This window comes from Galeopterus variegatus, unplaced genomic scaffold (assembly GCF_000696425.1).
Source record: "Galeopterus variegatus unplaced genomic scaffold, G_variegatus-3.0.2 Scaffold3069, whole genome shotgun sequence".
In the NCBI taxonomy this organism is placed as follows: domain Eukaryota; kingdom Metazoa; phylum Chordata; class Mammalia; order Dermoptera; family Cynocephalidae; genus Galeopterus; species Galeopterus variegatus.
In genome coordinates this window covers 114,647-141,736 of record NW_007729180.1, presented here as the reverse complement: position 1 = coordinate 141,736, position 27,090 = coordinate 114,647, and the positions used below count along the sequence as shown (strand labels likewise).

At 38.8% G+C, this 27,090-nt stretch overlaps 1 protein-coding gene and 1 pseudogene across 1 annotated transcript in view; both read left to right on the top strand.

Moving 5' to 3' along the window:
• LOC103599726 (polypeptide N-acetylgalactosaminyltransferase-like 6) overlaps window positions 1-27,090 on the top strand; it is a 207,824-nt gene that overhangs the window by 146,583 nt on the left and 34,151 nt on the right. The window lies entirely within an intron of this gene.
• On the top strand, window positions 24,498-25,966 carry LOC103599725 (annotated as a pseudogene).

Genomic DNA, 27,090 nt, shown 5'->3' with positions numbered 1-27,090 from the left:
CTAAATTAATAGAATTTGGGGATCACTCAATTATCTTAACAGGATTTTCAATCCACAACCTGAGAGGGTTGGCATAGATGGAAGAATTCTATATAATTTTTCCAGTCATGGACATAGGAAAATTTCTGCCACACCCATTCTATAGCTAAGTGACCTGCTGACTTCTGTTGTAGCTAAGAGTGGCCTCTGCAGGGGCATCTACCCTCATCTTGCCTTAGACATCCAGTAACCACCCACTGGCTGGTGGAGGCACAACAAAAGATAGGAAAGTTGCCTGGAGTCCTGGAATAATTTTTTTAAAACAGCAAGTCGATTCTAAGTTATCCAGACTGATGCCAGTATGCACTATTGAGCTTGGAATTTGTTTCTAATCATTTTCAGGCTGGCAATAGTGAAAAACAAGAGCTAGTATTCCTCTAAGTGTCCTTGCAATGTATGGAGCTGTTCTGTTAGCAGCAGGCCNAGAGCTAGTATTCCTCTAAGTGTCCTTGCAATGTATGGAGCTGTTCTGTTAGCAGCAGGCCTTGGTCAGCCCTGCTCCAAACTCTGAGAAGTATAGTTACTGCACTGCTAAAAGGAAAGCATCCCTTACATTCACAGAAGAGACATTTTTAGCAGCCTAAAGGTCAACAGTCAGTCTCAGATTTTGTAAGCAGCATGAAACATAGCTACCTCTGTCTTGGTTTGGGAGGTGGGAAAATAAGCACTCCTATCCCTTCAGCCTCTGTGGCTAAATTCTTTCTCCGTGTTTAATTTTCTTATAATTATTTCTTTGTGTTTTGATCCACTTGATTGCATTTCCTCTTATTGACTTTAAGAGATACAGGAATTAACTTTTACCAGCTATGTTTCCAAAATTCTGTTTGTGTGAAATCAACAACCCAGTAGTATTTGGCTACACCAGCTCTTGCCTCAGATCTTTTCCTTCTTATAGTGACATGCATGGATCTTTCTGTTGAGCCTTTATTTCCCAATCTATGTCAGGCCTGCTAGTTGGTCAATTTCTGGAAAAGATGACCTATTATTAAGGCCCATTCTAAAGAGAAACTAAAATAACAAGATAATCTCAGGAGCTTAACTTTTTAGACCACTCTCTACAACAGGAAGGACAAATCAGCTCTTCTCAGTCTTGTTCTAGACCCAAGTCATCCAGAACCAATCACACACATTCAAACCCTTTGCCTACACTATTTTTTGGTCAGAATTGCATACAAGTCTGTAGCAGATTTGCTCCAGATTCCAACATTCAAGTACAACCATACTATTGAAAATAATGAAAAACTATGAAGAATGATGTCAGGAATAAAAACTATGTTTTCTACAGTATTTTTGCTTTAAAATATACTGGGATTTCTGATGCTAAGAACATGGCGGCAGCATGCTTTTNAGTGTCAACTCATGGTTTGTTTCTTGCTTTCTGAAAATACCAATTTTCTAGCTTTGTCCACTCAAAAAGTCTAGAAACAATTTCAATCCAATCTCAGTGAGCATACTAGTTCTCAACTGTGGTCTCCAAATAGAATTCCTCACTAAATAGAACTAAGGATTCTTAGAGAAATAGTTGTGGGGGAGGAAATGCAGAAGGTGGGCTGGATGTTTTGTTACTCTAGAAAGCAGGAAGGGAAGGAAGCTACCAAGGGCTGATACAGGTCTTGTCAAAAGGACACAGGAGTCAGCGAGAAGAGGATCCCACTTGCCATAGGTGAGACAATATGAATATCAAAAAAGTGCCTAGTTTAAAAAAATATTGAATACATAAAAAGCTGCAAATTTATAATTATACTTTTTAAAAAGGGGCAGGAGTGACAGAGAAACAAAATAAATCTCATCAGACATCGTTGGCAGTTGCTAAGACAGCAAATCACTACTCTGAAAACTGACATTTAAAGGGAAACAATTAGGAATTTTTCTTGCTTTTCTGGTATAATAAATATGTATTTCACGATGTGCAAAGAGTACCAGTAGTTGAGGGACTTTTTTTATACAGATGCCCAGATAATAAATTAAAAGAGAAAGATAGAATCAGACAAATCAAAATTTTGCAACTCCCAATGCAATAGTTGATCCAAGCAATGGTCATCATTGGATGGTAAAACCATTACACAAAGTATTAATGAAAAATTTTACAATAAAATTATCAAACTACCATCACCTGAACCCACTGATCAATTTTAGCACCACTGAGTCATGCACACATTCTGATATGATATGGTGCAATGTAAAGGCATTTTAGACAAGCTGGGAAATCAAGAACCATCCCTGAAATATTGTTTTTAAAAGACAAAAAAAAAACCCCAAAAACTTGACACTGAATCTCATCAAGACTTTAGCTCTAACTTCAGTCTACAGGAAATTCGAGAGTAGAGAAATATTTAAGTAGTACCTCAAGCCAAATCTAGAATATAGGAACCTAATTTCTTCAGTAAATCCATGGCAGAGAGAAAAGAGGAGGAAGGAGAAACTGTTCTAGAGTGCAAGGTAGTGACAAGGTGCAAGTACAATGAAATCAAACCTGTTTAAATCATAAATAGAATAAACTCACTGAAAAAAAAAGACATTTTCAGACAACCAGGGTAATGTGAATATGGGTATTAAGTAATTATAGTTAATTTGTGAATTTGTGAGAAAATATTCTCTCTCTCTCTCTCTCTCTCTCTCTCTCTCTCNTCAAATCTAAAAATTACCAGTGAAATTCAAAGAACTCCTCACAGGCTCCAAACTGAAGACACATACAAAGAGACCAAAGGAAACCAGTAAGGCACCGTGGGAATGTAAACCATGCGGATGTGGACTTACCCTGCGAGCATCTCAGAAATGCTCCGAAATACTCCTTTTGGGGAAGACAGAGACTCATCCTATCCCCTAGCCCCCCACTAAAAAGAAAAAAAAATTCTTGCTAAGTTGGATCCAAAATGAAACACTGGGCATCCCAGGAAGAAGACACAGCTTTCAGTATCAGAGAAGAGGTGTCTAAGGTAGACCTCAGAAAGGACAGAGCAACAAATAAATTTAAAGGTAATAACACTGCTTACAACTCTAGACAACACAGAGTTAGAGGCAGGAGGTTTTTGTGAATTAAGCTGAGTCCTGAGACACAGAAAAATGTCTATATTAAAAGGCCATATTTTTTAATTATTCGCAGTAACAACAGAAAAGAGAGCCCTACACAGGAACTTCCCTCTAATAGTCCAAGAAAACGATCGCATTTATACATGAAAAATAAAAACAGATTATAATAAAACTCCAAGGATAGAGATAAAAAGTGAAACAAATATAGTTCCAACAGAGAATGAAAACATATTATAGATGTGGCCAAAAAAAGATGAAAACTGCAACATAGAATTTCAAAATGAACTAAAAGAATCTTAAAAACAATCATAGCTTGAAGGAACCATACAAATCAGAATCAGAATGGCTTAGACATGAGATGGTTAGAATAACATGAAATAAGACTTTATAAAAAGAGCTGAGAAAACTCAGGAATGGGCTGGAAAAGAAAAAAGTATTTTAGAAATGAGGGCTAAATTAGCAGGAACAAAAGAGCAAAGAGAGACCATAGAAAGCACAATAAGAGAAACTGAGGATAGAAGGGTAAGAGTAAAAATAATAAAACAGAAATAAAGAGAAGAGAAGAAAAGAATGTGTTAAAAGGTTTGGAACAACAAAGACACATTGAATTCTCAAAGAAAGCACACCATCCCCCCAAAAAAATGAAAGACAACAAATATATAAAACAAATAATTTAAGGAAACTTTCTTAAAATAAAAAATTTTAATCTACATATTAAAAGGACCATATCTGAGAAATTCAACTGAGAACCATCAACACTGAAACACTTTCTGATAAAACAGTTGTATTTTTTTAAATAAAGGGAAAAAATTGTGCATTCAAGCAAAAAGAATAAATCAGACTTTGAAGCATGAACATTTTGTACCAGAAGACAATGGAGCAGCATTGTAAAGATGCTTAAGAAAATAAAATATGAGCTGAAGATTTTATATCCAACCGAACTATTTTTCAAGTATAAGGAAGGCCATGGAAAAACAGTTATAAACATTCAAGAACTCAGAGTTTATTTTTACCAAAGCGTTTTGGAGGAACCTGCTAGAATATGAGCATCAGAAAACCAAGAGCTGTTTGAAGAAGGCTGGTATAGATTATGAAGGAAACAGTCAGACAGAAGAATACACCAATTTGATGTGATCTGATAATGTAGAAGTAATACAAGTAACAAATGCAGAAAGTGAATGGAAACACGACTGAGTTTGCTGATTGTCCCACAGGCATCAACTAGGAGTAAAGGAACATCACATGTGTTTGGACACTGGGGGAAATGAAAGAAAAGGGGAAAAGTTTATAGCTCACTTTAGTATTCCTTAGAGAAGGGTATATATAGTTAGGCATTATCTAAAAAAACAAAACTTCAGATATTGTATAGAACATTAGTGTAAAGGTAACCAGTAGATCAAAAACACAATTCATATTAAGTACCAAAGATTGGAAAGGGAAAACAGACCACATGATGAGAGACTGTCTAGATAACAATCAATATATAATAAATCAGTATGTCAGAAATGAGATCAAAAATATAAATAAATCTACTGAAAGGAAAAAATTCAGAATGACTAGTAAAGGAAATTTAACTCTCTGCTTATAAAACACACCTAAATCAAAATGGTACAGAAAGATTAAAAATTAAAAATAGGCATAAATATATCAGGCAAATTCAAGTAATAAGAAAGCAGTGTTTGAAATCTTGATATGAAAAAAGATGGAATACAGGGTAAAAGCAAAAAAAAGAAAAGACAAGGAAAAGATAAAACATTAAAAGAAGCTAGAGGAGACATTATAATACCAAAGACTAATTTGTCAAAAAACAACTTTCATAATTCAGAAACTGCTGGAAATGCAAAGAGAAATGGACAGAGACACATAAATAATAGGAATCTTAACACACTTCTCTCAGTCCAAAACAGAATAGGTGAACCAAAATTAATAAGGATCTATAGAACCTAAACCATGTAATCAATAATGTAGATCTAATATGCATATCTAACTCTGAAACATTTTTTGGATTTTCCTTATTTTCAAGTGCACAGATTTAAAAGTATACTAATGTTATTAACAAACAAGATTGTGAGCTTATATAAAGAGATCCAAACCTAACATTAAAGAAATAAATACTCTGTAATCTTAAACTTGAATTGGAAATTTTAGTGTCAACTCATGGTTTGTTTCTTGCTTTCTGAAAATACCAATTTTCTAGCTTTGTCCACTCAAAAAGTCTAGAAACAATTTCAATCCAATCTCAGTGAGCATACTAGTTCTCAACTGTGGTCTCCAAATAGAATTCCTCACTAAATAGAACTAAGGATTCTTAGAGAAATAGTTGTGGGGGAGGAAATGCAGAAGGTGGGCTGGATGTTTTGTTACTCTAGAAAGCAGGAAGGGAAGGAAGCTACCAAGGGCTGATACAGGTCTTGTCAAAAGGACACAGGAGTCAGCTAGAAGAGGATCCCACTTGCCATAGGTGAGACAATATGAATATCAAAAAAGTGCCTAGTTTAAAAAAATATTGAATACATAAAAAGCTGCAAATTTATAATTATACTTTTTAAAAAGGGGCAGGAGTGACAGAGAAACAAAATAAATCTCATCAGACATCGTTGGCAGTTGCTAAGACAGCAAATCACTACTCTGAAAACTGACATTTAAAGGGAAACAATTAGGAATTTTTCTTGCTTTTCTGGTATAATAAATATGTATTTCACGATGTGCAAAGAGTACCAGTAGTTGAGGGACTTTTTTTATACAGATGCCCAGATAATAAATTAAAAGAGAAAGATAGAATCAGACAAATCAAAATTTTGCAACTCCCAATGCAATAGTTGATCCAAGCAATGGTCATCATTGGATGGTAAAACCATTACACACTCTCTCTCTCTCTCTCTCTCTCTCTCTCTCTCTCTCTCTCTCTCTCTCTCTCTCATTTTAAGAACCTTATTGAAGTATTAGGGGTGAAATGACATGATGTGTGTTGTTTCCTTTAAATATTTCCAGCAGGGGCCGGCCTGTGGCTCACTCGGGAGAGTGCGGTGGCTCACTCGGGAGAGTGCAGTGCTGATAACACCAAGGCCACAGGTTCGGATCCCATATAGGGATGGCCGATTAGCTCACTGGGTGAGCGTGGTGCTGACAACACCAAGTCAAGGGTTAAGACCCCCTTACCGGTCATCTTTTTAAAATAAAAATAAAAATAAATAAATAAAATCTCCAGCAAAACGGGAAGAATTGGGGGGGAAAAAGATGAGGAAGTAGAGCAAAATGCTGATGAGTTTTGAAGTTCAGTGATAGCTTATAGAAATTTTCTTAATAAACAGTTTTTAAATGCATAGCCTTTGAAGATATGTGGGAACATAGTAACTATTGGGAAAGAGAAAGCATAAGTGTGCTTTCTGATGATGTTGTAGGTAGTCAGGCATCATTATTTTTATTTTACTTGTACCCTAGAGCTAAAACCATAATATTACAACACATCATTATATCCTATAATGGTTGAATGTCATAATGCCTCAATAGTATCACATTTTACTCAAAGTTTGCATTTAGGATAATTATTAGTTCTATCTTAGAACTGGTATGGAATAACATGAGACAAGATGTTGTAAATATATGAGCAGATGGTACCTTTTTTTCTGCCAGAATCAATCAATCAATCTCTTTCTCTACCTCTCTATCTTATTTCCAAAGGTTGGAGCACTGGTGATTAGTTGTCTAGAAATAAATAAAATAAAATAACTTTGAAATCACACTATCATTAGTAAAATTTATAGAAGAATTCATGTTTTCAAAATGCTTATTATAATCAGTTTAATCCTCCCAAAGTTCATGATACACAGGGCCCAATTATTCATCATTTCACTAGATAGCAATAGAGGCCACACTGGTATTAAAAAAGAGAGAAAATAGAAAAGAGTCACTACTGGGCCATGTTCAGGGGAGATTCTAATCACCACAACCAAAATTACTATGTAGCAATCTGAATCAATCATTAATAAGGTCAAAATGATCCTTTCATTTTCAGGTATAAAGAAATAATCCTATCTGGTGAAGTTAAGTAGCCAAACATCATAAGATAGATTGTTTTATATAAAATAGCATAATTATAAAAGTTATTTAAAACACTAAGAGTCACATAAATAAGTGCAAAAGTTAAGCAGGTGTCTAAGGCAGGGCCTCTACAATTCACATGTGCATATCTCTGCAGGGGTCCTCAGCCATGTGCCCAGGACTAGTCCATGGAGACACAGAAAACCACAGCATATCTTCCCAGAATATCAATTCTACTTAAAGTTTAATCGGCAAATAACATCACATAAAAATAGCATTGATACAAAGGGAATATGTTACTAGAATGTGCACTGTATCACATTTTTTAAATAGAAAGAATATTTTATGAAAATGTTGTACTTCAATCTGAGATCGCTGACCCCCCAGACACGTGCTCACCTTCTCTCTGGTCAGCCTGGTCCACGTGGAACGGTTTGGAAGACACCAGCCTATGGAAAAAGCTGGATGCATGAAGCTGATTTTCCTCTTTGAAGATCTAAAAACGCACTCTTTTCTATCCCAATAGACTGACTCTCCCCAAATAAAATACACAGGAGGCTGAGATCAACACCAAAATGTCCGTTATTAATTGACAATGAAAACTACAACTGCCAGATCTCAGAAATCCACGAATGAATAAAGTCAGAGCATCTGGTCTCAGAAAGCTATGCAGGCATCAAGTGCTCATTGGAAAACCCTTTATTGATTTTGCATGAGAAATCGCTGTCAAAGGGGAGAGAAAAACATGAAATCAATATCATCAGCACATTCTCTCCATGTAAGCAGACTACATAGGAGTCAAAAAATTGTTTGATGAACGTGGAATCATAACAAAGGCAAAGAGAATGTTTAACAGTAGAAGGGATGCCAATGGGTTTGAGTTGCCAGAAAGTACAGCACTTGAAGTCTGCTGGCTACAGCCTCCCACCTTCGTCTCACTCCTAGGGACAGCCCTGCCATTGAGGCTGGGAATATTTGAGTAGGTGGTGACCCTGGGCAGCATTTGAATGTGACTACCAACATTTACTACTCTGTCATCTTTTTCTGTCCCTCCAGTACTGAACAACTCCTTCTCATCAGCACATTCTTTCTCTTTTCTAAGCTGAGCTACTGAATGGGTCATTGTGGAATTTTGCTGGGCATCCTGTCTTCTTTGGGTGACCTGACGTAACTACTATCTGACCTAGCAAGTGTTCTTGGACCACCAGGTACTCTACTAATAACAAATGAATGCTGAGTATTTCAGACATGGTGTTAGCTGTCATGTAGCTTAAGGACTAGTGAGCTCCAGTGAGGGCAACGTGCTTTCATCATTTTCATGGATGGTCACCTCACTCCCAGCATAGTGTGCTTGAAACTCTCTATTTCAGACATGGTGTTAGCTGTCATGTAGCTTAAGGACTAGTGAGCTCCAGTGAGGGCAAGGTGCTTTCATCATTTTCATGGATGGTCACCTCACTCCCAGCATAGTGTGCTTGAAACTCTTTTCAATGTGCATGATGACTTCTGAGGAGACCATGTCTGCAGCCATGACAGAATTGGAATGTATCGTTCTTCAGTAGTCCCTGCCTGTACATCCCCCAGAAAGAGCAAACCCACAACTCATCCCTTGGTGTTAAAAGGTTTCCTGACATAAGTGCATAAAAAAGAAATGTAAAGTACCCCCTATCTAAAAGAGAAATTATATTGAATTCATTTCCATGCCAAAGTGAAAGTAAGCAAATAACTTCTGAAGAAAATTGTTCCACACTTCCCTGAAAGGTCTAATTTTCCAGAAATATTCTGGAGAGAAGTTGCAAGCTAAATAAAACAAGGAAACCGAATATGGAAAAATAAGTTGTTTTCAATAGTGTCAGACTCAACCATGACATTCTGAGTTAGCAAATGGGGAACAAGAAGTTCAAGTTCATGTCTAGCCTGTATGTCAATTAAATTGAACAGAGCAATGCAAGAGTTTCCCACCTGGTGCCTTCCCCCTGCTCCCTCGAGCTTCTGTCTTCATTTTTCCCTTGAGTTTCTCTCTCCCTCTCCTGTTTCTCTCGATCTGTCTCTCTGTATGTCTCAATTATCTCCAATCTTTCTCCCTCTCCCTCTCTCCCCCCCCCCCTCTCTCTCTCTCTCTCTCTCTCTCTCTCTCTCTCTCTCTCTCTCTCTCTCTTCAAATGAATTATAAAATTGCATATGGAATTTAAAAGCAGACTGGTTTCGAATCTTCCAGCTCATTCAAACATTCTCCCAAGTTTCGAATCTTCCAGCTTTAGGAACACTTTGAACTGCCCTGCTTGGTTACAAAACACAGATGACACAGCTGGAAAGCCTAGCTGTGACTACTCGAGCTGTATATTGAGAACATAATCTTGATTAGTTTCTAAAGAAGATAGTATGGATTGAAAGGGACTTTAATCTCAATTAAACTAGTAAATTAGAATTAAAGAAGTAAAATAAAAATGAAAATACTTACCACTTCTTGCTGCAGTTGCAGCTCGTCTTAACTTCCTCTTTGTAACCTGGAGTAATCCCAGGCCTTTGGGGAATTTCCAGACAGTTCTCTCTTCTAAGCTAATTATCACCTTTATAGATAAACACATAACACTATATATCTTTGCATCTTTTTTCCTTATGTGTAAAATGGGAGTGGAACACTTACTGGTGTAAGATATAATCAGTTCTACATACACTGAAAAAGTTGTATTTACTCAGAGGGCATACATGTCCCCTCTCCTAATTTTCACCCCACAGCAAAGGAATTAGGTCCTGCCTTAGATGACCTGCCACTCCCCTCCAGACCCCACAGCTTGGCTTTTTCTTTTTCATGGATTTACAGACAGTAAAAGCAAAAGGCCCAATCACCACCAAATATGCACCACACAATATTTTTGTATTGTGGTAAAAAATATGTAACATACAATTTACCATTGTATCCAGTGACATATTAGTTCAGTGACATTAAGTACCTTCACTTTGTTGTGCAACCATCACCATTATCCATCTCCAGAACTTCTTCATCAACCCAAACTGAAACTCTGTAACTATTTTTATTAGTCAGCTCAGACTGCCATAACAAAATGCCATAGACTAGGAGCTTAAATGACAAATTTTGTTTTCTCACAGTTCTGGAGGCTGGAAATTTGAAATCAGGATGCCAGCATGGTCTGGTTCTGGTGAGGGCTCTCTTCCTGGCTTGCAGACAGCCACCTTCTTGCTGTGTGCTCACATGGTCGTGTGTGTGTGTGTGTGTGTGTGTGTGTGTGTGTGTGTAGACAGAGAGAGAGAATCTCCCTTCCTCTTCTTATAAGGGCACCAACCTATAAGATTAGGACCCCACCTTTATGACCTCTGTTAGTCTTAATTACATCTTAAAAGCCCTATGTTTATAAATACAGGAATACAGTTACAATGAGAATTAGGGCTTCAACATATGAATTGGGATGTGGGGAGGGGCTCAATTCAGTCCATTGCACCATTAAACAATAACTCCCCATTCCACTCTCCTCAGTCCTTGGTAACCTCTATTCTACATTTGTATCTGTCAATTTGATTATTCTAGGTACTTCACATAAGTGAAATCATACAATATATTTTCTTTAAGAGCTGGCTTATTTTACTCGGCATAAAGTCTTCAAGATTCATCCATGTTGTAGCATGTATCAGAATTTAATTCCTTTTTAAAGCTAAATAATATATAATATTTCATTTATATACAACATGTTGTTTACCCATTTATCTGTTGGATAAACATGGGTTGCTTCCACCTCTTGGCTATGATGAATAATGTTACTATGTATATTGGCGTACAAATATCTGTTCAAGTCACTGCTAGCAGTTCTTTTGTGTATATACCCAGAAGTGTAATTGCTGCATCATTTAATAATTTTATGTTTAACTTTTGAGAAACCACCACACCGTTTTCTTCAGTGGCTACATCCCCACCAACAGTACACCAAAGCTCCAGTTTTGCCATGCACTTGCCAACAATTGTAGTGCTCTGTTTTTTGTTTTGTTTTGTTTTTTAATAGTCATCTTTGTGGGTGTAGAGTGATATCCCATTGTGGCTGTAATTTGCATTTCCCTAATGACACATAATGTTGGATGTATTTTCATGTGCTTGTTGGCCATTTTGTATATTTTCTTTGAAGAGATGTCTGTTCAAATCTTTTGTTCATTTCGAATTGGGTCACTTTTTTGTTTTTGAGTTTTAGGAGTTCTTTATATGTTCTGAATATTAGCCAGTTATCAGATGTATAATTTGCATATATTTTTTCCCATTCAGTGGGCTGCCATTTTATTCTAATACCATTTTTTTTGTAATTGAAACACAGTTGATTGTACATGTCTGTGGGGTACAAGGTTGAATATCACTACCTGTGTGCGATATGTGATGCTCAAATCAGGGTACTTGGTATATTCAACATTATACAATGTAATTATTTTTCATGGCCCTTTATCAATTCTTCCCTTACCCTTTGACACACAAAAGCTTTTAATTTTAATGAAGCCCTATTTATCTATCTTCTTTTTGTTGCCTGTGTTTTTGGTGTTGCATGCAAGAAATCATTGTCAAATCCAACATCATCAAGCTTTTTCCCTATGTTCCCTTCAGGAGTTGTATAGTTTTAGCTCTTACATTTAGATCTTTGATCCATTTTTAGTTTCATTCTTTTTCATGTGGATTTCCAGCTTTCCAGCACAGTTTGTTGAAAAGACTGTCTTTTTTCCTCACTGAATGGTCTTGGCATCCTTGTCAAAACTCATGTGACCATTTATGCAAGTGTTTATTTCTGGGCTCTCTATTCTATTCCATTGGCCTGTTCATCTGTCTTTATGCAAGTACCACACCACTTTAATTGCTGTAGCATTATAGTAATCTTTGAAGTCAGAAAGTGTAAGTCCTCAGCTTTGTCCTTTTTTCAAGATTGTTTTGACTACTTGGAATTTCTTGATATTCCAAATGAATTTAAAAATGTATTTTTCTATTTCTGCAAAATATGTCATTGAGGCTTTGATAGGGATTACATTGAATCTGTAGACAGCTTTGGGTAGTATTGACATCTTCACATACTAAGTCTTATGATTCATGAACACAGGATGTCTTTTCATCTATTTATGTCTTCTTTAAGTTCTTTCAGTGTGTGTAATATTGTAACCAAATGTTTCCACAGGCTCATTGCCCTTCTGCCCAGGCAGATCTCTGAGCCTTGCCTCTTCTGTCCACATGGCACAATCACCATGGGACACCTTACTCCAGTATAGAGCCAGAGAGTGAAAACAGAGGTGGACACCCTGACCTGGAGGCGATTTTGGCTCTATTGTCCCTGGCCCCAGCTTCTCTGTTTATTTGTGAGAATCAATTTCACGGTCCCTTGAGAATGAAGACCAACTACCAAAATGGGATCTGACAGCTCAGTCAGCAGCCAGTCAACACGTGATAACTGAGACTCAGAGGAGGAACTGAAATCTACAAGCAGCAAGTGTGAGGCTTTCAGAGGCTCTTGAGGCCCCAACACAAGGTTTGAAATTCCAAGTCCACCACTGACTTACTATACACGATGCATTATGTGGCAGGGTGAATGGTGGCCCACAAAAAAAGATATGTCCAGATCCTAATTTCTAGAAACTGTGAATATGACTTTATTTAGAAAAAGGGCCTTTTCAGATGAAATCAAGTTAAGGATTTCAAGACAAGATCATGCTGGATTATCGAGGTGGACCCTAAATCTAATGACAAGAGTCCTTGTAAGAGATGCTCAAAGAGACACATAGAGCAGAGCAGATAAGAAGACCATGTGAAGACAAAGGCAGAGATTGCAATAGCAGCCACTAACCCAGTAATGCCAGCAGCCAAGCCACCAGAAACTTGAAGAGGCAAAGAACAAGATCTCCTCTAGAGCAGGAGGGAGCACAGCACTGCCAACTTCTTGATTTCAGACTTCTGGCCTCTGGAACTGTGAGACAATAAATTTCCAGTCACCAGGTTTGTGGTAATTTGTTACAGCAGCCACAGGAAATTAAGAAACCTTGGTTTCCTCATTGCAAAATATGAATAATAATAGTACCTACCTCATAGAGTTATTGTTATTATTAAATGAAATAATCCATAGAAAGCAATTAGCATAGGGCTCAACACAGCAAGCTCTAATAAAATGTTGGCTATTATTTGCTGCCACTGAAACCGCAATAGCATTACAAATGGATAGAGGAAGGAACACATTACCTAATCACACAAGAAGCAGAGGTTCAGGTAAAATAATTTTTTTTTTTTTTTTTTTTTTTTGCATTAGACCCCTTCCAGTTTTTTCATTTTTTGTTATTTTCTTTTTTTTTTTTTTTTTCTTAAGGCAAAACCTACAGTCACTTTCTTGTTTACCAAAGCCCATGGCATAGAGGGAAACTCCACACCTGTTAACACCTTGATCTTGAATTTCCAGCCACCCAGTCTATGGTACTTTGTTATAGCAACCTTAGAATACTAATACACTATCCACAAAATACATGCCAGATGCTGGGGTTCCAGAGATAATTAAGGCATAGCTTTTCCTTAAGAAAGTCTCACTGGCTTGAGGTGACACTGCAGGCCACTGCCGGAAACAGAACCCAGTCTCCAAAGGCCAGCAGATGCTAAGGTTGGGTCTGTCTCTCCTGAGCTGGTCCGGACTGGAGGTTTAGGTTTCACATGCACCCAGACTCATTAAACTAGAGCTAGACCACTGTTGACTTCCTTCAAAACCTCTTTGGTTGTTCTATATTGTTTTGTTTTATCGGTTTTATTCTACTTTATTTTCAAGGAGAAATGGAGTCTCATTCCCTCCCAGAGAAAGGATAAGTCTGGTTTTGGACATCCACCATTCATATCACAATCTAACCAAACCCCAACCACCTCATTTTTGGAACTCTCCACCCATTGAGTCTCACATGATTAGCTGCACTCACAGTTAAGAAATTTGAGAGGAGGGAGATTAAGAAAAAAGCTTAGATTGGAAGTAGATATAAAATTATCATTCGGAAAGCTGATCAGAGCATTTTAGTATTTTAAGATTATCTCACCAATTGTTGTGTAACATGGAACCTGGGGGTGGAATTTCTGACGTTACTGGTTTGGAAGTAATACGTTTGCTTTTGTACAGGAAATATCAATCAGTTTTCCCTATCAGTTTTTCATGAATTTCCCTTGCTACAAAAAAACAATGATGGAATGCTGGTCAGTGTGACTCGGAATTTTAAGGCTAGACCTTCAAAACTCAGCTGTTTCTGTTCCCTATTTGATTGATTTTTATGTCAAGAGGTAAGAAATAGGATTGAAATATTCCTGACCAGTCCTCAGTTTTGAGCTCTACGAAGTGGAAATGATATGGCTTCATAATCTAAGGCCCATAGAAAAATATCGCAGGGAAGTAGTTATACCAGGAAATATTTTACAAACATAACATTACAGTTTCACTTGCCAGATGCAATTTGACATTTTCACATTTTTTTCTCTTGAAGACCCAACTCACCCCTTTTAATATGCTGAGTATGTCTAACAATGATGAAATTTACAATTAAAAACTCAGACCCTATTATTTTACCTGAAAATAAAGACAATTTGCTGACCTTCCTTAGAAGACTGCCTATTAAACTCAAAAATGGGTTCAAGAGAATCTACTTCTATGGAGAACTTTAAAAGCCCACAGATTATCATGTGTCCCAGGGATTTTGCACCAGGGTTAAAGGGTCACATCCTTCCCTGGATCAGCCCTATGATTTTGACTGCACATCTTCATTAACTAATGGTCCTAAATCTTACACAAGAGCTTAACAACTGTATAGTAGACAAGCTTTTAAACCTGCCCACATTTTAACCATCTGACCTGAATTCCAAGGAAGAATTACTTTATCTAGACACCGTGTTGTACAAGTAGTTTTTCAAGTACTAAAAATATGCTTTATCTTCAAAGCCTGTGGCTATTGCCCTTGGCTTTGAGGATAATCTTGGAAGTGGTTTTTCATGATTGTACTAGAACCGGAGCAAATTTTAGATTTACTGACAATTCATATATGAATCCAAACACTGGGAGAAGTGTTTGTATCCATAAAATAGCACTCTAGGAAAAAAATGACAGGAATATTAAATGTGGAGACATTGGTTAAAAGAGCTGGTGCTTGCCCAGCACAACGTGGCTCAGTCTGAAGAGACCACTCCGTGACATTTTCTAAGTGATGGTGCAGGAAGCATGAAGACTGATCGTTTCCAACTTGCAGGTCACCTTGAGTTTTTTCCTACAATCTGGGGCCACACTGCCTCCACAGCACATAAGCTGATGGCTCCTGTGGCTTGCATTTGCCTTCAAAGCAGCATTTCCTGCTTTTCAACCTCTCGACACAGGTTTAATTAATGTTACGAGTAGCATGGGAACTCCTTTTACTATAGATTCCTTCTCTCCACAGGCTACCAAAAAAGTACTGTTAGCTTCTGACTTAAAATGCTTTTCTTGACTTTCAGATATCCTTTGGATGAGTTTTTCTGTAGATATTCTCGGACTCTCGCTGTAAAATTTTCCATCAGATCTCATTTTCCCTCCTCCTGTACACCTGTAATTTATTTATCTGAGTTTTGTAAATTGCAGGGAGGAAAAGAAGGGCTCAAGAAAACCTGTTCATCTCCTGAATTACTGCTTACAACTTGTTTATCATGCTTGCTTTCATGTTTCCAACATGCAATAATACACATTTTGTTTCATAAAGTGCGTGTATATTTCATACCAAAACATGATTATTGTCACCTGAGCTTTCAGAAACCTTTGGCTATTGGTCAGTCCTTCACTGGACCCTGCCTCTGTTCTAACAGTGAACTCATGAGAGAATACATAATAAAATACTTCCTCCATTGACTTTATGAAATTACAACACCAAAGCTCAAGGAAAAAATTCAAGCTAGAGAAAAGAATTCATAGTTTCTGAAGGTTCAAATTCTTACGTGTTCCAAAAACACAAATTGTCCTATATTCTCTGCTTTACAAAGGGTCAGTCCAAACTGGCAGCTTTCTAATCTTCAAGGCCAAGAGGAGATGGCAGAAATAAACTTCCACTCAAGCACAGTCAAGTGGAGTGGGGTACACCTGGATGTTGAACACAGCATGAGGCACCTTCCAGTGAACTGCAGAGTAGGATAGTCACCACTCTTCTGCTGTTTTCTAACTTTTTCTATCAGAAAATGAATTTTTTAAAAAATCCAGCTTCAAAATCTAGAGTTTCATGCAAAGGTTAGGAAATGGTTTCTCCTCTTAATCCTCCATAATGATTTCTCTTGTACCACCACAGCCTACCCCAGAGTAGAGCCACAAAGGGGTAACCAAATGTTCCTATTCAGTCTTAGATTTCAATGAATTGATTGTCACTTCTCCAACCCTTGGAAGCTCCCTGAGTATTAAAGTCACTTTATATCTAATTCTGCTTCAATATCTCTACCTAGATCAGACTCTAATCCAATTTTTGACTAGGGTCACTTCTTTTCTAAATCCAAGGACTTATAGCCTTCTTTAATCTCCATATATTCCTTTGAGCTCAATAAAGCATTTACCACAGATTTATCATCCCAAATGGCACTTTTCTGGTGAATTAATTATAACCATTATCATTCTATGGTGTAAGGAGCACAGGTCTAGGAATCAGAGACATGGATACAAATCCTGCCCGCCATCTGCTGATTTTATAATCTCGGACAAACCACTAACTTTCTTGGAGACTCACTTGCAAATGTAAATGAATACACAGCATGGTGGGGGTGCAGATTAAGTGAAATGATGGTTGTAAAAACATCTAGCTCAGTATGAAACAGGGATCCTAACTTCTTTTCCTTCTATCAGAGAAGAGTTGCTTACCTTAATCCCAAAGAGAAGTAGCTTATTTACACAAATTTTCTTCTGTGTCTGTGAAAATCAAATTGTTTTTGGCAAATGACCCTTAGCTTAAAAGCTCCTGTTGTGATGGTGGACATGTTTCACAAATAATAGTCACAATACTTAACTTCAAGTGGCAGGATATGGTTTTAGAAAAAGACTATTTGGAGCAGAACACATATAATTCTGAATGCCTCTGGTAATATTTCTGCGAAGGGCTCATCTTTCTCTTGTATAATGTAAGCCAGCCTTCTGAAATGAGTGGTTCTAGTAAGTCCCAGGGCATGAGAGATGCCAAAGCAATTACATTTATGGTAAATTCAGAAGAGGAAAATGTGCACAAGATAGGAAGAAAATCTCTGTGGGCATAATTTCAAGGAAAGGCGCTAGTTGGTCTCTGCCAGCAGTTGCTGGATGTGACTAGCATGGAGCAATCAGAGATGGAATGGATCTGTCCAAGGAAAAATGGTGTGATGGCCATGAGGCAAAATCTTAAATAGTGAAAAATCCTATAAGGATAACAGAATAATTTTTAATGCTTTATATTTACATACAGTTTTTAATTTCTAAAAGCACTTCGCAATTTTTTTATCTGCATCTCAGATGAATTAAATCAGGGCTTATGTATAATTCTATCCTCTAGTCTCCTCATCCCAAAATGTTGGGTTTTTTTAATTTTGCTTTTCCTTTGTGTGTATCTTCCCCATCACTGTCAAGCTTCTTGAAAAGGAAGCTTCCATTTCTTGACTCTATCATCTCCCAATTTTCCTCAGTCCATTTGGAAATCTGTCTTCTGCCTCCACTCACCACACCATAAAAACTGTCCTTTGAAAGGTCACCTGTGACCTCCTAATGTCAAATCCAACAGCCTCTTCCCAGTCCTCCTCCTGCTTGAGCACTCTGTGGAATTCGGCACTGCTGACCCTTCCACCCATTTCATGAAACTCTTCTCCGTCTTCTTTCTGACTTTCCTCTTCCTTGCCCTTTCTTGCTCCTGGCTACTATTCCTTTACCCGCTTCCAAAGGAAGAGATTCCCCAGAGGAAAGATGAGATTCCTCATCTTGCTTCACATTCTTTGTTTGAGTAATATTACATACTTCTATGATTTCAGTCATTACTCATATGTGCTTGCATCAGTAGGAGTCCACTCAGGAGACAGAAATCATGCTAGCAATTTAAATAGGGAAGTTTTAATATTTATAAAATTGTTAAGTAGCAAAAGGGGTAAAAGGGACTCTAAAGAGTGCAGAAGCAGCAGCTTCAAAAAGCAGTAACCACCTTTCGGGCTGAGGGAATGTGAGCAAGGCAGGAACTTGGAAACAGAGGAACTCTCCAGCCATTCCCCAACCAAGATTGAGATTCAGACCTTACTTGATGCAGCATGGCTGCTATAGACATGCAGCCAGTAGTGATGAAGAAACTTGCAGGACTAGCAGCTGCTGCTAATCTCTGAGGGTTACTTGACTGATGGCTACTTTCTTCTACATCTCTCCACATGCCAATTTGCTGGCTGTCATATGGAAACATTGCACACACAAAAGAAAGAGAGACGCTTCCTTCTGTTCTGCCTTTCCAGTGTCCCTGAAGGATCCTCTATTGGCAAAGTCTGTAACTGTATGCACTAACAGAGGAGAAACGTCTGCAGGGTTCATCTTGAGAATCACAATGTAAGGCAAAGAAGGATTTAAAGTTAAGAAGCAATACATTAATAATTGCCACAATGGATAATTTCCAAATATACATTTCTTACCCTAACCTCTCTTCCAAACTCCAGACTTCCGGATGTCTATATATCAATGTCACAAAGGCACCTCAAAACTCAGCATGTCTTCTTTATTATCCACATGTAAACAGTTGTTTTGACCTGTAATTGCTATCTGGAAAATGTCTCTGGAATACATCTCTTCCTTTGAATATATATATATATTCATTCTTTGGACATACTCCAAGAACTCCCACAGTTCAGTTTCTCATTATCAATTAGTACTAGTCCCCATACTTATAATTGCATAACTCTCCATCTGTCTTCCCCATAGTCACCAAAATTTACTGCCTAAAACAAGTTTTTCTTTTCAAAAACAGCTAATAATCTCTTTGCCAACAGAACAAGATCTTCATCCCTTATCTTGATATTCAAGACCCTTCACAAAATGGTACCGATCTACCTCCCCAGTCTCCTTTCTTACTATATCCTGATACTGCTACTCCTACTATAAAGGTTAACATTTAATATGAGCACTTAATATGGGCTAGATACTAGTATAAGTACCTTATTGTATAACTCATTTAATACTCACATCAAATTTATGAAGTGTTATTATCTTCATTTCACAAAAGAAAACTGAGGCAAAAAGAAGTTAAGTAACTTGCCTAAGGTCACACAGCTAGTAAATAGTAAATCAAACTCTAAACACAGGCATTCTAACTCCAGAATCTGTGCTCTTAACCACTACAGTATATATCTCCCTAAAAATTAATAAATGTAGGGACAAAATTAACCAATGAGGCAAAAAACTTGTACACTGAAATTAAAGATCTAAATAAATGCAAAAGCATCCTGTTTTTATGGATTGGAAGACTTAATATCATTAAGTGGCAATATTAGCCAAACTGATCTGCAGATTCAATGGAATCCCAAGCAAAATCCCTATGGCATATTTTGTAAAAGTAGATAAACTCATTCTCAAATTCATGTGGAATATCAAGGAACCCTGAACAATGAAAACAATCTTGAAAAAGAAGGACAAATTTGGAGAATTCACACTTCCTAATTTCAAAATTTAAAAGCTACAGTAATAAAGAAAAAAAAAAAAGGTGTGGTACAGGTATAAGGACAGACATGTAGACTGATGGAATAGAATAAATCACCAAGAAGTAAACCCTCATATATGGTCAATTAATTTTTGGCAAGGGTGCCAATATCACTCAATGAGGAATGGACAGTCTGTTCAACAAATGGTACTGGAAAAACTGGATATACACTGCTATCTTAGTCCTTTTTCTGCAGCTATAACAGAACACCACAGACTGGGTAATTTATAAAGAAAAGACACTTATTTCATTCACAGGTCTGGAGACTGGAAAGTCCAAAATTGAGGGACTGCATCTGGTGAGAACCTTCTTGCTGTGTGATAACATGGTGGAAGACATCACATAGCAAGAGAGGGTGACAGCATGTGAAACAGAGGAAAAGGGGGCTGAACTCTTGTGACAACTTATTCACTCCCATGATAATAGCATTAATTCATTCACGAAGGCAGAACTCTCACGATCTAATCACCTCTTAAAAGTTCCACCTCTTAGTACCATCACCACGCAAATAAATTTTAACATGAGTTTTGGAGGGGACATTCAAATCATAGCAACTGCTAATGGGTTAAATTATGTCCCCCCAAAATTCATGTGTTGAAGTCCTAGTTCAGAGCACCTCAGAATGTTATCTTATATACAATAGGGTTGCTGTAGATATAATTAATTAAGATGAGGTCATACTAAGTAGGGTGGGCTCCTAATCCAATATGACTGGTATGCTTATAAAAAGGAGAAACTTGAACACCAACACATACACAGGTAGACCACCACGTCAACATGAAAGCAGAAATCAGGGTGGTACATCTACGAGCCAAGAAAAGCCAGAGATTGCCACAAACCACCAGAAGTTAAGATAGAGGCATGGAGCATCTTCTCCCTCACAACCCTCAGAAGGAACTAACTCTGCCTACACTTTGATCTTGGACTTTTATCTTGTGAAACAACAAACTTCTGTCATTTAATTCACCCAGTTTGTGGTACTTTGTTATGGCAGCACTAGCAAACTAATACATCCTCATGTAAAAGAATGAAGTTGTAATGTTACCTTACACCATATATAAAATTTAACTCTAAATGTACCAAAGACCTAAACATAAAAGCTAAAAATAGAAAACTCAGAATAAAACAGAGGGGAAAATCTTCATGGTCCTGGATATGGCAATGATTTCTTAAATAAGATGTCAAAAACACAGGCAACAAAAGAAAAAAATAGATAAAATTTGATTTCATTAAAATTAAAACTAGGCTGTATCAAAAGCACTATCAACAGGGTAAAAAGGCAATCCACTGAATGGAAAAAAAATTTGCAAATCATATACCTGATAAGGAATTAATATCCAGAATATATTTTTTAAAAACTCCTAAAACTCAACAACAAAAACACAAAAAACAATTCAAAAGTGCACTAAAAGACCTGTGTAGACATTTCTCCAAAGCAGGTATACAGATCTTCAATAATCACATTAAAAGGTGTTCAAAATCATTTAATCATTAGGGAAATGCTAATCAAAACCACAATAAGAAACCACTTCACACCCCCTAGAATGGCTGTTATAAAAAATGGAAAACTACAAGTATCGGGAACCACGTGGAGAAACTGGAACCACCATACCTTACATTACTGGTGGGAATATAAAATGGTATAGCCACTATGGAAAATAGTTTGTCAGTTCCTCAAAAACTTCATAAAATTACCATATGACCCAGCAATTCCACTCCTAGGTATATACCCAAAAGAATTGAAAACAAGGATGTGAACAGATATTTGTATGCCATTGTTTACACAAGCATTATTCACAGTAGTCAGAATGTGGAAATAACCTGTGTCCATCAATGCATGAATGAATAAACGAATGTGGCATGTACATACAGATTGAGCATCCCAGTCTGAAACTCTAAAATCCAAAATGCTCCAAAATCTGCTGATGTGACCCTCAAAGGTCATGCTCAAAAAAATGCTCGTTGGAGCATCAGACAGATATTCAGATTTGTGATGCTCAATGGGTATAATGCAAAAATCTAAAAGAAAAATCTGAAATCTGAAACACTTCTGGTCCCAAGCATTTTGATATTCAATCTGAATTCATATATGTATTCATATGAATGCCATTCAGCCTTAAAAAGGGATGAAGTTCTGATACATGCTGCAACATAGATAAACCTTAAAGACATTATGCTAAGTGAAATAAGCCAGACACAAAAGGACAAACATGGTGTAGTTCCACATATATGAGGTATCTAGAATAGCAAATTCAAAGAGTCAGTAGAATAGAGGTGACCAGGGGTTGGGGAAAAGGGGAATGTAGGGAGTTCTTACTAATGGTTAATTGTTGTTGTTTTAGGCGATGAAAACATTTTGGAAGTGGATAGTGGTGATGGTTACACAGCATTTTGAATGTACTTAATGCCACTGAATTCAATGCTTAAAAATTCTTAAAATGATAAACATCATGTTACTTATATTTTACTATAATTTAAAAAAAAAATGAGAAGATGGAAGATGTCAAAGGCCTGAGAGACAGGACAGGACAGGAAAGGAAAGGAAAGGAAAGGAAAGGAAAGGAAAGGAAAGGAAAGGAAAGGAAAGGAAAGGAAAGGAAAGGAAAGGAAAGGAAAGGAAAGGAAAGGAAAGGAAAGGAAAGGAAAGGAAAGGAAAGGAAAGGAAAGGAAAGGAAAGGAAAGGAAAGGAAAGGAAAGGAAAGGAAAGGAAAGGAAAGGAAAGGAAAGGAAAGGAAAGGAAAGGAAAGGAAAGGAAAGGAAAGGAAAGGAAAGGAAAGGAAAGGAAAGGAAAGGAAAGGAAAGGAAAGGAAAGGAAAGGAAAGGAAAGGAAAGGAAAGGAAAGGAAAGGAAAGGAAAGGAAAGGAAAGGAAAGGAAAGGAAAGGAAAGGAAAGGAAAGGAAAGGAAAGGAAAGGAAAGGAAAGGAAAGGAAAGGAAAGGAAAGGAAAGGAAAGGAAAGGAAAGGAAAGGAAAGGAAAGGAAAGGAAAGGAAAGGAAAGGAAAGGAAAGGAAAGGAAAGGAAAGGAAAGGAAAGGAAAGGAAAGGAAAGGAAAGGAAAGGAAAGGAAAGGAAAGGAAAGGAAAGGAAAGGAAAGGAAAGGAAAGGAAAGGAAAGGAAAGGAAAGGAAAGGAAAGGAAAGGAAAGGAAAGGAAAGGAAAGGAAAGGAAAGGAAAGGAAAGGAAAGGAAAGGAAAGGAAAGGAAAGGAAAGGAAAGGAAAGGAAAGGAAAGGAAAGGAAAGGAAAGGAAAGGAAAGGAAAGGAAAGGAAAGGAAAGGAAAGGAAAGGAAAGGAAAGGAAAGGAAAGGAAAGGAAAGGAAAGGAAAGGAAAGGAAAGGAAAGGAAAGGAAAGGAAAGGAAAGGAAAGGAAAGGAAAGGAAAGGAAAGGAAAGGAAAGGAAAGGAAAGGAAAGGAAAGGAAAGGAAAGGAAAGGAAAGGAAAGGAAAGGAAAGGAAAGGAAAGGAAAGGAAAGGAAAGGAAAGGAAAGGAAAGGAAAGGAAAGGAAAGGAAAGGAAAGGAAAGGAAAGGAAAGGAAAGGAAAGGAAAGGAAAGGAAAGGAAAGGAAAGGAAAGGAAAGGAAAGGAAAGGAAAGGAAAGGAAAGGAAAGGAAAGGAAAGGAAAGGAAAGGAAAGGAAAGGAAAGGAAAGGAAAGGAAAGGAAAGGAAAGGAAAGGAAAGGAAAGGAAAGGAAAGGAAAGGAAAGGAAAGGAAAGGAAAGGAAAGGAAAGGAAAGGAAAGGAAAGGAAAGGAAAGGAAAGGAAAGGAAAGGAAAGGAGTGGGATATTCAGTATCTAAAACTAGAATCCGCAGAGATCATTAATTGATTAAGGGAATAAGAAGGAGAAAGATAGGTGTGTCTGGTGTGGCACCAGGCTGCCAGGCTGAGATCTTGGGTGACTTCGTATAACATTAGCTAGATTACCTGGTGATACAGACTAAGAATAGGTCTGGAGGGATGGGCTACAGCTTGTTGGGTTGTAGTCTCTTTGGGTTTGAAGTGCCCGTGGGACACCTCATAGTATAATAGAAATACGATCTGTCTGTGACATCACTCCATTTACCATCACAGTTGATTCAGCTGAAAACATAAACAAACCAGCAAATAAATAAGTAGCTAACATTTGCTGACCACTTACAATGTATCAGACACTGTGCTTTGCACGCATCGGTCTAAGCCTCACAACGACTGTTGGTGGCATGGTCGTCCTTGTTTTACAGACCTTATACTGAGCCATACCACGTCATTTCCCATTCCATAAAAAATACTTTGCCCTGTCAAATCTGTGTTTCTGTTCACTTCTGGTCCCTAAGGCTACAGTATCCTTCTGTCACTTCATTCTGGATTCAACTCTACTCATCCTCCAGAGCCCCTTTCAATGTCATCAGTTCTACTAAGGGCTCCAAACTGTCCCCACTCAGAATCGATCATTTTCTCATCAGTCCTCACTTAGCATTTAGTCTCTTAAGAAGATACCTTCAGAATGATGTCTCCCCAAGACTGTAGGCTCCTTGACAGCAGAAGCCACTTTTTCTTAGTCTTTGAATTTCCATTCGTACTTCTCAGAGTGCCCTCCATTCGGAAACACTCCTTGAATGTTGACTTTTTATACATGGATAAACTGAGCTTTAAAAAGGAGTATAATCCCACCTAGAGAAGCTTCTTGGTTCCTTTTTAAATCTCTACCTGGTTCTGCTCACTCACCTCCACAGCCTCCACCATGTCCATCAGGGTGACCCAGAAGTCCTACAAGGTATCCAGCTCTGGCCCCTAGGCCTTCAGCAGCTGCTCCTACATGAGTGTTCTTGGTGCCCACATCAGCTCCTCGAGCTTCTCCCTGGTGGGTATCAACCACATCAGCTTCCGGGGTGGCCTAAATGCCAGGATGGGCCTGGGCCTGGGTGGGGACTACGCTGGGGCCAGTGGTGTGGGGCCATCACAGCCATCAGTGAATCAGAGCCTGTCGAGCCCCTTTAGCTAGAGGTGGACCCTCAATATCCAGGCCATGTGCACCCAGGAGAAAGAGCAGATCAAGACCCTCAACAACAAATTTGCCCCCTTCATCAACAAGGAGCAGTTCCTGCAGCAGCAGAACAAGATGCTGGAAACCAAGTGGAGCCTCCTGCAGCAGCAGAAGATGCTCGGAGCAACATGGATAACATGTTCCAGAGCTGTATCAACAACCTCGGGTGGCAGCCGGACTCACTGGGCCAGGAGAAGCTGGAGCTGGAGGCAGAGCTCGGTAACATGCAGGGGCCAGTGGAGGACTTGAAGAGTAAGTACGAGGATGAGATGGAGAATGAACTTGTCCTCTTCCAGAAGGATGTGAGTGCAGCTTCCATGAACAAGGCAGAGCTGGAGTCTCACCTGGAAGGGCTGACCAACAAGATCAACTTCCTCAGGCAGCTGTACGACGAGGAGATCCAAGAGCTGCAATCCCAGATCTCAGACACGTCTGTGGGCCTACGCGTAGACAATAGCCAGGCCCTGGACGTGGACAGCATCATCACCAAGGTCAAGCTCCAGTACGAGGAGCTCATCAACTGCAGGTGGGCCGAGGCTGAGAGCATGGACCAGATCAAGTATGAGGAGCTGCAGACCCTGGCTGGGAAGCACGGGGATGGCCTGCGTCACACAAAGACTGAGATCTCTGAGATAAACCAGAACATTAGCCGGCTCCAGGCTAAGATTGAGGGCCTCAAATGCCTAAGGGCTTGTCCAGAGATTGCCATCACTGATACCGAGCAGCATGGGGAGCTGGCCATTAAGGACGCCAACATCAAGTAGGCTGAGCTGGAGGCCTCCCTGCAGCAGGCCAAGCAGGACATGGTGTGGCAGCTGCACAAGTACCAGGAGCTCATGAGCATCCAGCCGGCCCTGGACATCGAGATGGTCACCTACCGCAAGCTGCTGGAGGGCCAGGATAGCCGACTGGAGTCAGGGATGCAGAACATGTATCCATACAAAGACCACCAGCAGCTACTCAGGTAGGCTGGGCTCAGCCTACAGGGGCTTCACAAGCCCGAGCTACGGCCTGAGCTCCTTTCTGTCCAGTATTGGCTCTGGTGGGAGCTCCTGCTCCTGCAGCCGTGCCAGCTCTTCCAAGGCATGGTTGTCAAAAACATCAAGACCCATGATGGGAAGCTGGTGTCCGAGTCTTCTGATGTCCTGCCTGTGTGAATGGCCACTGCATCCCCTCCTAGCCTGCCACCTCCTGTGGCTGCCCTAGAGCCTGTGGGGGAGGCAGCTGTGCTGGAGAGCGTGGGGAACAGAAGACCCACCTGAGGCTCAGCCCTAGCCTTAGCCCCCAGCCCACCCTTGCGAGGAGTCTACTGCCTGGGGCACCCCTCTTGCTTATGCCCCAACTAAAAACCAATTCAATTGTCTTTTCCAAAATTAAGACCCCCCTGGCTCTGCAAACTGCCCCCTCCCCAAAGAAAAGGGGTATGTGACTAAGGTTACAGGAAAACTCACTTGTGTGTTGTGAGCAGAAACCAGACCTGTTCGGTTTCCATTCAGTTCTCTCCTCATATTACACTGGTGTCTTCTGTCTTTCTAGCTCTGCATGTAAATTTGCATTCTAAAATCAACCACAGTCCATAAAAGGGAGCATCTTCTTTCTTTTTTTGCCATTTTAAAAATTCACTGCCAGAAATGTTGGAAGTCTCAAGCCTTTCTCACACTCATGTGCTCTCTAATGTCCTCACTAGGCTATAAGCTGCACAAAGAAGGGAACTGATTCTTTGTTATATTTCACTGTCCACTCAGTATCTAGCATAGTGCCTGGGACATAGTAGGTACTTAATAAATATCTGTTGAATGACTAATGAACTCACTACTTCTTACTTAAAAAACCCTTAGGCTTTCAGAGGAATTAGCACACCATGTTCTCATTTGTTGAGCTAAGGTTAGACTCTCTGTAACAGACAACTGAATTACCTATCCCACATCTACTAGCCACCTTGACATTTATATCACACTCTCTTTCTTTTGTAACCTCTTATAAGAGCCTCCTGTGTGGGGTGGGGCCTGGGAAAGAGAGACAATTATAAAGCTGAGCCTGACTTCTCTTGCATACCTAAAGAAATCCTTTACTGTCTGCCAGACCTATTCCTGATCCTTTCCCAAAAGGAGAGTATCTCTATAATCCTGTCATACGTAGTGATTCCCTCTTCCCTCATTTTTCTCCTTCTTACTATTCCTAGTCAAGCACAACCTCACTTTCCAAACCTGTTCAGCATCTCTCAGAATGTCTTTTTTTTTGGCCTTTTTGAGACCGGATGCACCACGCTCAGCCAGTGAGC